This window comes from Chiloscyllium plagiosum, unplaced genomic scaffold (assembly GCF_037043375.1).
Source record: "Chiloscyllium plagiosum isolate Xiang-an unplaced genomic scaffold, Cpla_swu_hap1 HiC_scaffold_9, whole genome shotgun sequence".
In the NCBI taxonomy this organism is placed as follows: Eukaryota; Metazoa; Chordata; class Chondrichthyes; order Orectolobiformes; family Hemiscylliidae; genus Chiloscyllium; species Chiloscyllium plagiosum.
In genome coordinates this window covers 97,018,410-97,031,166 of record NW_028270147.1, presented here as the reverse complement: position 1 = coordinate 97,031,166, position 12,757 = coordinate 97,018,410, and the positions used below count along the sequence as shown (strand labels likewise).

The 12,757-nt window shown below is 44.9% G+C and overlaps 1 long non-coding RNA gene across 1 annotated transcript in view; it reads right to left on the bottom strand.

Moving 5' to 3' along the window:
• LOC122545898 (uncharacterized) overlaps positions 1-12,757 on the bottom strand; it is a 119,431-nt gene that overhangs the window by 93,276 nt on the left and 13,398 nt on the right. The window lies entirely within an intron of this gene.

Genomic DNA, 12,757 nt, shown 5'->3' with positions numbered 1-12,757 from the left:
TTCTCAGAGGAACAAGCAAGGTGAATTTAATCAACAGTGAAAATAAACTCTGCTGTTCATTTCCTTTGAGGTTAACTCCGTTCTCCTCAATGACATGAACAAGAGACAAGGCAAGAGTAAAGAATATAAAGACACCACCAGTGACCTCCTGCAATGCAGTTTCCTGCTTTTTCAGTTTTTAGCATCGATTCAAAGTGGAAAGAGTCTTTCTTTCTCCTTCACGTCTTGAAACTCTTACTGAGATGATCAAACCCAGCCACAGTTCATGTGATGGGTTGAGGGGATTGTCTAATGATAGAGAGAGGGGACTGGGTCAGGAATGGGATTTATCCTTGGACCTTCTGGGAAGCCAGGACAGATTGCAGATCTCATCCCTGGAATTTAGAAGGTTGGGAGGAGATTACATTGAAATATTTCAAATTATCCAGGGCCCTGACAGGGGAGATTTTGGAAGAATGTGCCCCAACCTAGGGATTCTAAAGCAGAGTCACAATCTGGGAATAAGGGATTGATATTTATCTCAGAGATAAGGAATGGGTGGCACAGTGGCTAGCACCACTGCTTTACAACACGAGGGACCTGGGTTCGAATCCACCCTCAGGCGTCTATCTGTGTGGAGTTTGCATATTCTCCCTGTGTCTGCGTGGGTTTCCTCTGAGTGCCGCAATTTGCTTTCAGTCCAAAGATCCACGGGTTAGGTGGATTAGCCATGGGAAGTGTAGGGTTACAAGAATAGGAGGGGGAGTGTTTCTGGGTGAGATGCTGCTTGGACTTGATGGGCTGAATGGCCTTCTTCCACACAGGAGGGATTCAATGATTCTACGTTGCTGTGGGTCTGGAGTGATATGTTGGTTAGTTTGGGCAAGGACAACAATCTAAAGTACGTTAGTGGGCCCGATGAGGTTCTCCTCCAACAATGGTCATCATTCGACATTGAATTCCAGAGTTTTCTTTTCAATTTAAATTCCACTCTGTGCCTTGCCAGGATTTGAACCCAGGTCCCCCAGAACATTACTGGGCTCTCTGGATTAAGAATCTCGTGATAATACCACTAGGCCATTGCCTCCCCACATGTGGATGATCTCCATCTTGAATTTATTCAAATGCCTAAGTATCGACAACTGTCTGGGGATGAGTATCCCAAAGATTCAAAACCCTCTGAGTGAAGAAATTCATAGAATCCCTACAATGTGGAAACAGGCCATTCAGCCCGTACCGCCTCTCCAAAGAGCATCCCACCCAAACTCACTCCCCTATAACCTTGCATTTCCCATGGCCATTCCACCCAACCTGCACATTTTTGAACAGTGGGAGGAAACCAGATCACCTGGAGGGAACCCAGGCAGACACAGGGACAATGTGCAAACGCCACACAGTCAGTTGCTCGAGGGTGGAATCAAATCCGGACCCCTGTGCTATGAGGCAGCAGTGCCAGCCACAGTGCCTCCCCATTTGATTCTGAGCAATAAATGCTGGTGTACCAAGTGATGCCCAATCCTGTAAATGAATGAAGAAAAGATCAGTCAAATTTGGATAGGACTGTGATGGGTTACTCCCCACATGCCTGGAGGGTGCAGCTCCAAAAAGAGTCAAGAAGCTTGATATCATGCAGTACAAAGCAGCCTGCTTGATTGGCACCACATCGACAAACATCAACTCCCTCCATCACTGATGTTCAGTAACAGCCGTGTGCACCATCTACAAGGTGGGCTGCAGAAATCCACCAAATCTCCTGAGACAGCACCTTCCAAACCCACAACCATTTCCATCGAGAAGGACAAGAGCAGCAGATACACAGAACACCACCACTTACAGGTTCCCCTCCAATCCATATGCATCCTGATTTGAAAATATAATACTGTTCTTTCAGTGTTGCTGGGTCAAAATCCTGGACTTCCCTCCCTCTGGGCATTATAGGTTTATCTATGGCACATGGACGGCAGCAGTTCAAGAAGGCAGCTCACCACCACCTTGCAAAGGGCAGGATTGTGGCTCAGTGCTGCTATGTCACAGCGCCAGGGACTTGAGTTCAATTTCACCCTGGGATAACTGTGTGAAGTTTGCACATTTTCCCCATGTCTGTGTGGGTTTCCTCCACACAGTCCATAGATGTGTCGGTTAGATGGATTAGCCATGCTAAATTGCACATAGTGTCGAGGGATGTGCAGGCTGGGTGGGTTAGCCAAGGGAAATGTAGCATTACAGGGATGGGGTCGGTCCAGGTGGGATGCTCTTTGGTGGCTTGGTGTGAACTTGATGGGCTGAATGGCCTGCTTCCACCCTGTATAATGATTCCATGATTCTCAAGGGAAACTCAGAGTGTGTAATAAATGCTGGCCAAGATAGCAACACCCATGTGCTCGGATTGAGTTTTAAACAAAAAGACCATCTGCACTGCTTACTATTCCATCAGTCTTTGTGTTAATGTGGAACTATGATTCTCATTAATACATACAGTAATTAGTTAAGGCCTCACCACAGAATCTTTGTGGAACACCACACGTCACTTTCTTTCTCTGTTGTCTGTCACTAAACCAGCCTCCGAACCAAGTCAAACATTCATTTTCAATCCCGTGGGTTTTAACTTTGGTCAGCAGACTGTTTTGTGAAAATTATCATCAATTCTGAAAGTTGATAAGTCTATATGCATCAAATATTTTAGTTCATGCATTTGGTTTGTTAGTTAGAATCTACCCATCACAAATCTATGTGGGCTATTTCCAATTCTCTACATGTTCATTCTCTCACCTATTAATTATAGATTCCAATGAAACCTTCAAAAGAGATGTTAGATTGACCAGGATATAATTTTCTTGGTTCCCTCTCTCATCTTTCCTGAACTCATGGAGTTACAGCAAGATATTTTCCAAACTAAAGAAATGGTTGCTGCTTTAGAACCTGATGGAAAAAGCTTCTGAAACCTCTTCCCCCACCCTCCTCCTTTAAACCCCTGAGGTCCTGGAGATCTGTCAGCCTTTAGAGCTGCTCACTCTCCAATGCTGTTTTCTGGCACGCATCAAGTTTTGTGAATTCCAGTCTTCCATTCATTATTAACCTCCCTGGAATGGAAGCTGCATTATCCTGTTCCTTGATTGTGAAAACTGACACAACTAATTATTGTACATATTGGCCAGTCCCTTAGTTTCATTCGTGGAATTCCCAGTTTGTTTTTAAAGGGTTCTGATTACACTGGAGCTGCCTTGATTTTCTAATTTTCGTGTAAAACATTTGTGTTATTCTTGTGACCCCTTGCAGGTCTCTCTCTCAATCACTTTTTTGTAACTCTTGCTTCCTTTTTGTCTTCCTTTGCAGTTCTTCATATCTTCCTTCAGTTTCCTGAGTTCACACTGATATTCCCACATTCGAGTGTTCTCGTCTTTAGTTTTCTGTGTTCTTTCACTTATTTTGTCAGTGACGATGTGCTAACAAGTGGGGACCTGTTCCATACTGAGCTGAATTCATCTTTAACCATCTCCCCATCTCATTGAGAGTCTGATCTGACAATTTTGGCTGACACCAATCTCTGTTGCCTTCTGTTTTCTGGGAGGTGGGTGTCACTAGCATAGATCAGCATTTGTTACCCAAGACTAATTGTCCTTGAACTGCTGGCCTTGCTGTGGCCTTGTTGTGGAGTCACATGAAGTCCAGACTGGGTAAGGCTGAGGCTGGACAGCAATCAGGGATCATTATTGTGATCACCATTAATGAGGCTTGCTTTGTGATTTGAATTCAAATGCCAGCACTTGTCACTGGGGGAGATAGTACAGTTGGATATTTTGTGGCAGGACCCCTGTTTTGTATCTCACCTGAAAGACAACAGCTCCCTCAGTTTTGCAGTGTCAGCCTTGACTGTGTGTTCAACATAGGAATTAGGAGCGGGAGGAGGCAATTCAGCCCTTCGAGCCCGCTCTGCCATTTAACATGACTGTGACTGATCTTATCCTGGTCTCAACTCCACTCTCCAGCCTGCTCCCCATCGCTCTTTATCTCACTTTCCATCAGAAACACATCTTTCTTGAACCTGTGGATTGATTCTGCCTCCACTGCACTCTGGGGCATTGAGTTTCACAGATTCACAACCCTCTGGGAGATGTAGTTTCTCCTCAGCTCAGTTCTGAACCGACCTCCTCTCACTCTATATCGATGACCTCTTGTTCCAGACTGTCCTGCAAGGGGGAGCATCTATTCAACATCCACCTTCTCAATCCCCTTTCACATTTTCTATTCCTCAATCAGATCCCTCCTCATTCTTTTGAACTCCAGCGAGTACAAGCCCAAGCTATTTAACTGCTCCATCATAGGACAGCCCTTTCATCCCTGGAATCAGTCTGGGGAACATCCTCTGAACAGCCTCCAGTGCCCCCACATCCTTCCTCAAATAAGGAGAGACAATGCCCAGGTGTGGTCACACCAATGCCTTATCGATGCTCAGGTTTATTATATATGATCAATGCTTGATCAGTTGGGCCAATGGACGAGGAGTGAGAGATGGAGTTTATTTAGATAAATGACAGGCTTTGCATTTTGGGAAGGCAAATTAGCCTTCTTCTCTCCAATGAAAACAGCCTCAGTTCCCTCAGCCCTTCCTTGTAAGACCTTCCTTCCATACCAAGCAACATCCTAGTAAATCTCCTCTGAACCCTTTCCAAAGCTTCCACATCCTTCCTATAATGCGGTGAGCAGAACTGTATGCAATACTCCAGGTGTGGCCGTACCAATGTATTGTACAGCTGAAGCATGATCTTGTGGCTCCGAAATTCAATCCCCCTCCCAATAAAAACCAACACACCATATGCCTTCAACCTGGCTCGCAACCTTCAGGGATTTATGCACCTGGACACCGAGATCTCTCTGTTTATATAAACTGCCGAGAATTTTACCATTAGCCCAGTACTCTGCATTCCTGTTATTTCTTCCAAAGTGAACTACCTCACACTTTTCTGCATTAAACTCATTTGCCACTTCTCAGCCCAGCTCTGCATTTTATCTATGTCCCTCTGCAACCCATAACATCATTCGGCACTATCTACAACTCTGCCTACTTTAGTGTCATCCGCAAATTTACTAACCCATCCTTCTATGTTCATGTCCACATCATTTATAAAAATGACAAACACCAGTGGCCCCAAAACAGATCCTTGCAGCACACCACTGGTAACTGAGCTCCAGAATGAACATTTCCCATCAACCACCACCCTCTGTCTTCTTTCAGCTAGCTAATTCCTGATCCAATTCGCTAAATCACCTTCAATCCCGAAGTTCCGTATTTTGTGCAATAGCCTACCATGTGGAACTTTATCAAATGCCTTACTGAAGTCCATATACACCACATCAACCACTTTACCTTGGTTCACCATTTTTGTCACCTTGTCGAAGAGCTCAATAAGATTAGTTCAGCACGAGCTACCCTTCATAAAACCGTGTTGACTATCTGTAATCAAATTATTTCTTTCCAGATGATTATAAATCCTATCTCTCACAATCTTTTCCAACACCTTACCTACAACCAAAGTAAGGTTCACTGGCCTATAATTGCCAGAGTTGTCTCGATTCCCCTTCTTCAACAAGGGAATAACATTTGTTATCTTCCAAAATTCTGACACTATTCCTTTCGACAATGATGACATAAAGACCAAAGACAAAGGCTCTGCAATCTCCACCTGACTTCCCAGAGAATCAAAGGATAAATTCCATCAGGCTCAGGGGTCTTATCTGTTTTCAGATCTTCTAACATTGCTAAAACCACCTCGTTATCAACCACAATCCCGTCTAATCTAGTAGTCTATAACTCAGTATTCTCACTAGCATTGCCCTTTTCCAATGAGAATACTGACGAAAAATATTCATTAAGCACTTCCTCATATCCTCAGATTCCTCACATAACTTTCCACTCCTATCTTTGATTGGCCCTAATCTAGTCATTCTTTTATTCCTGATGTACCTAGAGAAGGCCTTAAGGTTTTCCTTGACCCTATCCACTAACAATTTCTCATGTTTCTCCCTGGCTCTTCTTAGCCCTCTTTTTCAATCTTTTCTGGCTAACCTATAACTCTCAAGCCTCCTAACTGAGCCTTCATGCCTCATCCTCACATAAACCGCCTTCTTCCTCTTGACAAGAGCTTCAACTTCTTTAGAAAACCATGGCTCCCTCTCTCAACAACTACCTCCCTGCCTGATAAATATATGCCTATCAAGGACCCACAGTAGCTGTTCCTTGAAAAAGCTCCACATTTCAAGTGTGTCCACGCCCTGCAGTTTCCTTCCCCATCTGTTGCATCCTAAATCTTGCCTAATCACATCATAATTGCCTTTCCCCCAGTTATACATCTTTCCCTGCAGTATATACCTATCACTGCCCAATGCTATTGTAAACATAACCAAATTGTGGTCACTGTTGCCAAAATGTTCACCTACCTCCAAATCTAACACCTGGCCAATTAGGCATTGCCACTTGTTGGCCTGTCTACATACTGTGTCAGGAAACCCTCCTCCACACGTTGAACAAAAACTGACCCATCTAAACTGCTTGAACTATAGTATTCCCAGTCAATATTGGGGAAGTTAAAGTCCCTCATAACAACTACCCTGTTACACTCACTCCTATCGAGAATCATCTTTGCCATCCTCTCCTCTATATCCCTGGATCAATTCGGAGGCCTACAGAAAGTTCCAAACAGGGTGACCTCTCCTTTCCTGTTTCTAATCTCAGCCCAAACTACCTCAGTGGATGTGTCCTCACATGTTTTCTCAGCTGCTGTAATAATACCCTTAATTAACAATGCCACACCCCTCCCTCTGTTACCATCTTCTCTGTTCTTGCTGAAACGTCTCAATCCAGGAACCTGCAACAAAGTCCTCTAACCATATCTCTGAAATGGCCGCAACATCGAAATCCCAGATACCAACCCATGCTACAAGTTCACCCACCTTATTCCGGATGCTCCTGGCATTGAAGTACACACATTTCAAACCAACACCCTGATTGCTGGTGCCCTCTCATGACCTCACAACCAAGGATGTTGCTAGGGTTGGAGGTTTTGAGCTGCAGGGAGAGGCTGAATAGACTGGGGCTGTTTTCCCTGGAGCATTGGAGGCTGAGGGGTGACTTTATAGAGGTTTATAAAATCCTGAGTGACATAGATAAGGTGAATAGCCAAGATCTTTTGCCCGCGGTATGTGAGTCCAAAACTAGAGAGCATAGGTTTAAGGTGAGAGAGGAAGGATTTGGTAGAGATCTAAGGAGAAATTTTTTCATGCAGAGGGTGGTACGTGTATGGAATGAGCTGCCAGAGGAAGTGCTGGAGGCTGGTACAATTACAACATTTAAAAGGCACCTGGATGTGTAAATGAATCGGAAGGGATTAGAGGGACATAGGCCAAATCCTGGCAAATGGGACTAGATTAATTTCGGATATCTGATTGGCATGGGTGAGTTGAACCAAAGGGTCTGTTTCCGTGCCGAATGACTCTCTAAGTCAGAGAGTCTCTGGTTTAAATAGGCAAAGCTTCTGAGACAGAGGTGACAGTGCTCCCAGTGACCAGGTTCCAGTTTGTACAGGGCTCTGCTCTCAGCTGGATGGTTGGGAGTTGGAGCTAATTTTAAGCTGTATATTGGAGAGGAGTAAACAACCTTTTTAATCAAAGCCTCCAGAAATGTGAAGATGACATTTATAAGCAATTCAGAGCAATGATCTACTCAGTTAGTTTGACTCCTGGGGCCTGCTGAGTACTAAAATTCAGCATTTAGGGATTGCTGAGAAATATCTTCATTGACTTGGACATTAATTGTACTTTTCAGGTTCCACAGTTTAATGAAGAGCACAGAAGATTATAGCTTTGGGTTATTTCCCGATCTCATTGTTGCTGTCTACAAGGCTGTGAAGAACACAGAGTGGAAGAAGTACTTTCCAAAAGAATAGAGGCTGCTGCTGTCTTCAAAGGGTTGCCATCCCTTGAGTGGATATGCGACAGAACCACATGCTTCAGGGCTAGAATGGAAAGCAGGAACTTAAATTTGTATCATAGAATCCCTATAATGTGGAAGTAGGCCATTCAGCCCATTGAGTCCATACTGCCCCTTCGAAGGGCATTCCACCCAGCCATCTATTCTATCCCTGTATTTTCCAATGGCTAATCCACCTAGCCTGCATATCCCTGGACACTATTGGCAATTTAGCATGGCCAATTTATCCAGCCTGCAGATCTTTGGACTGTGGGAGGAAACCAGACCACCCGACAGAAACCCACACAGACTCAGTGAGAATGTGCAGACTCCACATAGACCTGCCTGAGGTGGGTCCCTGGCGCTGTGATGCAGCAGTGCTAACCACTGAGCCATTGTACCACCCCAGAAGTATAGCACCTTTTGTCACCTGAGGATGTTCCAAAGCATTTTACTACCAGAGCTGAGGGCTTGAAACATGAATAAGGTTACATTTGTGCCACACAACTGCCAGGCAATGACTGTCTCCAACAAAAGAGAATGTAACAATCTCCCCTTGATGTTCAGTGGCTGTGTGATGTGTGCACACATTGCCTTTAAGAAAGTCCACCCTTGTGTATGTACAGTGTTGCACTCTACCTACCAGTTAGAAATCTGTGAGCCTGCAAGCTGCACAGACCGAGATCAATTCACAGAATCCCTGCAGTGTGGAAACAGGCCAGCTGGCCCAACAAGTCCAGACCGAATCTTCCAAGTGCATCCCACTCCCTCACCCCATTACTTTACATTTTCCCTGACTACTGCACCTAACCCACACATCCCTGAACACCATGGGTAATTTAGCTTGGCCAATTCTCCCAACCTGCACATCTTTGCACCATAGCAGGAAACCAGAGCATCCGGAGGAAACCCACACTGTCACAGGGAGAATGTGCAAACTCCACACAGACAATCACCTGAGGCTGGTATTGAACCCAGGTCCCTGGTGCTGTGAGACAGCAGTGCTAACCACTGAGCCAACATGCTGAACATTATTGCTTGCTGTAATGTCTGCTTCATGACTTGTAACATGTTTTATTGTTTTAAACAAATCAACTCACAGAGTTAATGGATTGATTATGGGACCATTATCTTTAATATGTCCTGGTGAAAAGCAGGAGAAAACACTGCGCAGATGAAGCATATCGTACAAGCAGCTTAATCTGCAGGTAGAAAATATAAACTACATTCTCTGATCGTGTGAAAGTGTATGAGGCAACAAATGAGCAAGGAACAAAAGTAGACCACTCGGCCCTTTGAACCCACTCCCCCATTCAATAAGATTAAGGTTGATCTGATTTTAGCCTCAACTCTACATTCTCTGATAATGTTTCATCCCTTCAGTCATCAAGAATCTATCTATGGTCATGGCTAATCATTGAGCACTGTACTGTAATCCCTCCCTAGCCCATATGGCTTGAATCTTTAGCCACAAGAGCTATCTCTACCTCCTTCTTGAAAACGTAATGTTTTGGCCTCAACCACTTTCTGTGACAGAGAATTCCACAGGCTCACCACTCTCCGGGTGAAAACATTTTTCCTCATCTCTGTCCTATAGGGTTTACCCCTTAACCTTAAACTATGAGCCTGGTTCTGGACTTCTCCAGCATTGGGAACATCCTTCCTCCATCTAATTTGTCTCGTCCTGTACCAATTTTGCAGCTTTCTCCAAGATTCCCTTCCTTCATTCTTCTAAACTCCAGTGAACACAATCCTCACCAACTCAACCTCTCTTTATACGTCAGGCCTGCCAACACAGAAATCAAATGGCATTCAGTAATTAATATTAATCAGCCCATTGTGGAAGACAGACTTTGAAGGTCAGGGTTATAAGACAATCTTTGCCAGTTCTAAAATTCAGGTTTCTGTTGCAGTAATCTCAATGGAATCATTGGATACAATCTTACAACAGCAGAAAGATGGGAGGTGTGGATGGAGGATGCAGACAGTGGTGTAGACAGTGGGTGTAGATGGTGGTTGCAGACTGAGTCTGCAGACAGTTGGTGTAGATGGTGATGTAGACGGTAGTGTAGACATGAGCAAGACTTTGTGTGGTAACCAGAAGAGTGGCTGAGTGCAATCACACAAAGAGCAGCCAGTGACACAGACAGGGACACCCCCTGGTGCTGAAGGTCATGCTGCTGCTGGCAAAGGTCGCTTTTCATCTGGAACTGCGCTCCCTCTCTCCACACTCATCTCTTGTCCACACATGCCTCACTACAACCTCTGGAGATGCCAGCCAGCACCTTGTGCCCTCACTCAGTCTCCATTGACCTTGTCTCCATGAGCCTTGACCCTCCTTCCAAGCATCTACTTGGGCCTTCACTGAAACTTGAGTCATTTCCTCTGAGCTTAGATCATGTATTTGCCATCTTGTGACTGCCTCATCTAGTCACCATTAACCTGCACTGCCCTCTCAGCATGGAGAGTAGATTGATTCAGCGCAGAAAAGGCCCTTTGGCCCATTGAGCCTGCACAGACATAACTACTGCTAAGGGCACTCTAATCCCAATTTCCTGCGCTTATCCCAAATCCTTGAATGATATGATATTTAAAGGTTGTGAGGTTTCCAGCATCCACTACCTTCCCTGACAGAGGGTTGTGTGTTTATAGTTTATATCACATCAGACTCACGGAACTTAACAAAAGCTCAACGCTTTGGGCTTTTTGTATGGGTGGCATGGTGGCTCAGGCACCAGGTTCAATTCCAGCCCCAGGTGACTGTTTGTGTGGAGTTTGCACATTCTCTCTGTGTTGGTGTGGGTTTCCTCGGTGTGCTCCAGTTTCCTCCCACAATCCAAAGATGTGCAGGTTAGGCTGAATTGGACATGTTGCAATTGCCATAGTGTTCAGGAATGTGTCGGTTAGGTGCCTTAGTTTGGGTAATGGGTCTAGGTGAGTCTCTCTTCGGAGGGTCGTTGTGGACTTGTTGGGCCAAATGGCCTGTTTCTACACTGTTGGAATTCTGTGACAGTCCATTCCAGATTCCCACCACCCACTGAGTGAAAATATTATTTCCCAAATCTCATTTGTGATGTTTCTAGTGAAATCCTTCAAACCATTCATTTTGTCTCGTGTTGTTTACTTCTTGAGCTCCTTTTGATAAAATATGAATTCCTGGACAGGGGCTGTTAACCTTGTCCAATCAGGGAGCCCTGGCTGACAGATTAAAAAAGGGAGTGTCAGAAGTACTGATACTCTGGTACCTGACTCTGAATAACAACCTGCCAACCAACCCCCTCCTTCTGTCACCCTCAATCTCCCCATGCTTACTCTAGATGCCCCTTCAATCCAGCTTGTGCTGCCTTTGGGAGAGATTGGCCTTCCGTCCATCACCCAGGAACGTGGTCATCATCCCAGAGGAGCATAGTCCCACTCATTACAGACAGAGACGACTGATGGTGTGATTAACCTGAGGGTCACTACAGCTGAGGCAAGGGGAGAGAAGGTGGCACCTTCATGGTGGTAGCACCCTTCATTAATCCACTGCAACCCTTCTTGGAATTCAAGAATTCTACCTCTCTTGTTCAGACAACTCCCGTCCCTGTAACGCAATATTGCTGCACCTAGTTTAGGGCTAATTGACCATTGAAATATGACTATGGCTAGTCAGCATTGGCTGGACAGGCAGCCACTACGGCAATGACCCCAGCTCCAGAATATCCCCTTGTAATCGGGCAACACATTAGGGAATACAGTGTGCACTGCCTCTGAAATCCCTCCCTTACTGAGAATACACTCTCAGCATTCACCTTTCTCAGCTACCATCTCAATTTACTATAAATTCTGTGTCCAATGATTCAGCCCCACTAGCTACCAGATGAAGGAGCAGCGCTCCGAAAGCTTGTATTTCCAAAGAAGCCTGTTTGACTATAAGCTGGTGTTGTGTAAATTTTAATAAAGACTGAATTGTTTTTCATCTGAGATTTGGGAAGATTAAATCTTCAATCTCCATCACAAAGCCCATTCTCTGTCCATCACTCAGAGACAAATGCCTTAGCGACACCTACAGGCAGCACAGAGTGACACTCACACTCAGTGCGATACCTACAGGCAGTACAGAATAGCACGCACACACTCAGAGCCACTTACAGGCAACACTGACTAACATACACACTGAAAGTCAGACAGCACTGAGTAACATGCTCACACTCCATGCTGCCTGGAGGTGTCTCTCTGAATAACACACCCACACTCAGAGTGACATCTACAGGCAGCATTATGTAGTACACTCGCACTCAGAGAGACACAGCCTGCAGTGACAGCGATTGGCCTAAGATCATTTCAGGTACTATCCAGCATGCAGCAGAGAGTGCACAGTGCAATCCCAGCAACTGGGCCTGGACCAACAGAGTGAAGGGGAATGCCTTATATTGTAATCATTGAGTCCCAACAGATTTCAGTTTCTGTTCTGTTTGGAATCTTGTAACCTCCACAGATTCCAGATCAAAGAGATCATTTGAAAGTGATTGATGATTGGCTGTCAGTCTATAGGACAACAGATGTCTTATTGATTGACAGGCCACGCAGCCAATTGTGAGAATGTCATGCTGAAATGCAGCCAATCAGCTGAACGGAGTGGTCCATTTCCAAAACACACAGAGGTGAATCTTCTTCACCTTTACTCCCTTTTCCAGATTGACATTGACAGAAAACAGACTGCAATTAACAGCCCAGACAGAGGAAGCTGCTCAAATTCACAGCCAGAATGGAGCTTGAGGAAAAGACTTGTGGAGATTTTCTCAATAACATGAGAATCTTGTCCCTTTAAGCAGT